Genomic DNA, 2,492 nt, shown 5'->3' with positions numbered 1-2,492 from the left:
CCCTGTAGCCCCAGCTGGCCTGGAACTCACTATGTAGACCAGACTGGCCTTGAAGTCACAGAGATCTGCCTGCCTCTGCTGGGATTAAAGGTGTGCACCACCACGCCCAGCTCCAACTTGATTCTTTTTTAGAAAAAAAATATTTAAAGTTGTATTTATTTACTCATTTATATACATGTGTGTACATATGCATGCATGCTACAGCACACATGTGGAGTTCAGAGGACAACTGGCAGGAATCAGTTCTCCCCTTACATAATATATATGAGTCCTAGGAATGGAACTCAGGTTGACCTCAGGCTTGGTAACAAGTGCTGTTACATTATCCAACCCCTCTTCCCCCTTGGGGTGGTTCTTTTGGTTGGTTTTGGTTTGGGTTCTTGAGACAGAGTCCAGCTGGCCTGGAACTCCTGGGTTGGCCTTGAACTCACAGAAATGTGATTGCCTCTGCCTCTGGAGTGCTGAGATTACAGGTGTGTGCCACCATGCCTGGCCTTTGGGGTGGTTCTTGATTCTTCTCTTTTAGCTCTATCTTTCAAAGATATCTAGAATTTGCCTAGTTTTTCTGCTTCTCCAAATAGTCATCCAAACCACCATCAGCTCTTGCAGGGATGTTTGCAGTGCACCCACCCCCACCCCCCACCCCCTGCTGCTTCTACACAACAGTCAGAGCCATTTGGATCAGAAGTCAGAGGAGTCCACTTTTTTCTATTAAACCCTCCAAGGGCTTTCTAGCTCATCAACAGAAAAGCCAGGCTTTATTATGATATTTAAAGCCCCATGTAGGGACTAAGATGTAGTTCAGTGGTACAACACTTGCTTAGCATGAATGAAGTCCCTGGGTTCAATCCCAGCAAGCACTGAAAAAAAAAAAGTACTCTGACTTCACTACTTACTCCTTTCCCCTCACTTGGTACACTCTAGGCCCACTGTCCTCTTTGATGTTTCCAGAATACACAGTCATGCCTCTATCCGAAGCCTTTACCCTTGACATTCCCTATGCCTAGGATGCTTTTCCAGCATCTGGGATATAATTCATTTATCTCCCCTCTCTCCCTCTCTCTTCTTCCCTCTGTGTTCACATGTCAACTCACAGTGATGCTCTTTCTAATCACCTCTACCTGTGTATTCTGGAAACATCAAAGAGGCCAGTGGACCTAGAGCGTTCCCTTTGCTGGGATTGAACCCAGGGACTTCATTCATGCTAAGCAAATGTTGTACCACTGAGCTACATCTTAGCCCCTATATGGGGCTACGATTTCAACCATACCCTAGCAATGTCTATATGCATTTTCAGTTTTATTTTTCTTCTGCTTAGCATTTTGTAAATTTTAGCACTTTATGGAGTTTCTATGATAGACGTGACTTGTAAAATAAAAGTGAAAATCCTGAGTGAAATAGGATCAGTTTTTCTAGCTTGGTCTTAGCTTTTTCCTTACCTTTACAATAATGGTTCCATAAATGATTGTTCTAATTTTGCAGTAAATATTGATCAAACAAAACTTTTTTACTTAGCTTCCAAAAATTAGCAAGCTATATACATTTATTCTTATTTTAACTATCTACTTATGGTTCCCACTGGGTTATTAAATTCTGGACTCCAATTTTTATAACATTGATCTGTTAATTCTTCCAATAACTTTATTATTGCCCTGAGGACATAGACAAAATACTTGACCTGATCAGGACAAGGTTCTCTATTTCCTGTCTTCCTTGCCAGCCCAACTTCCTCTATGCCTACTTGCAGTCTTTGGGTCTTCTCCTCTGGTCTTCCACAGGCTGTTGTTCTGCCTTGCCAAATCTTTCACTGTCCTCTGTCCCTTCAGTTCATAGCTATTGCTTCCTTGAGTCATTGCTAGAGGTAGAAACTATCACATACTTTACCCACATCCCTCTTCCTTGTTGATGGAACCTAATACCCATAACAGAGACCAAAATTGCTGTGTGCTTGCTTCCCCAAAGGCCTCGCAGCTAGCACATGGCCATGTCCAAAGCTAGTTGGATTTGAAATATTTATGAGAAAAAACAGCTTCTGAAAGAAAAGAGAGAGAGAGAGAGAGAGAGAGAGAATGAGATACACACATAAGAAGAAATCCTCCTATCCTTCCTTTGAAGGCCATTATATAAGGACAAAATGCCCAGAGTTGTGACATCTTCTGAGAAACGGGAACAAAAGAAGGTAGCCACCCAGATAGGGCGAAGGCGCCTAGAGAAGGAAAGAGCCTTGGGCTTTAATGACATCATTAATCTAGCCTTGAACCAACCCTGAACAAATGTACACATTTTCTGTCATATCAGATAATAAATAGCTTAATTATTTAAACCTCCATTTGTTAGACATGCTACAACCAAAGACATCTTTTCTAATGCTCTTATACACACAAAGACTTCTCTGACTTCTGTGACCAAGTCAACCCTTTGTGTAAACTCTCCTAGGACACTTTGTTTCTCCTTCCTAGCATCTCCCTCGCTGCAGTTTTAACAATGTACCT

This window comes from Nannospalax galili, unplaced genomic scaffold (genome assembly GCF_000622305.1).
Source record: "Nannospalax galili isolate Female #2095 unplaced genomic scaffold, S.galili_v1.0 scaffold235, whole genome shotgun sequence".
NCBI classification, from domain to species: Eukaryota; Metazoa; Chordata; class Mammalia; order Rodentia; family Spalacidae; genus Nannospalax; species Nannospalax galili.
This window is presented reverse-complemented; position numbering follows the sequence as displayed.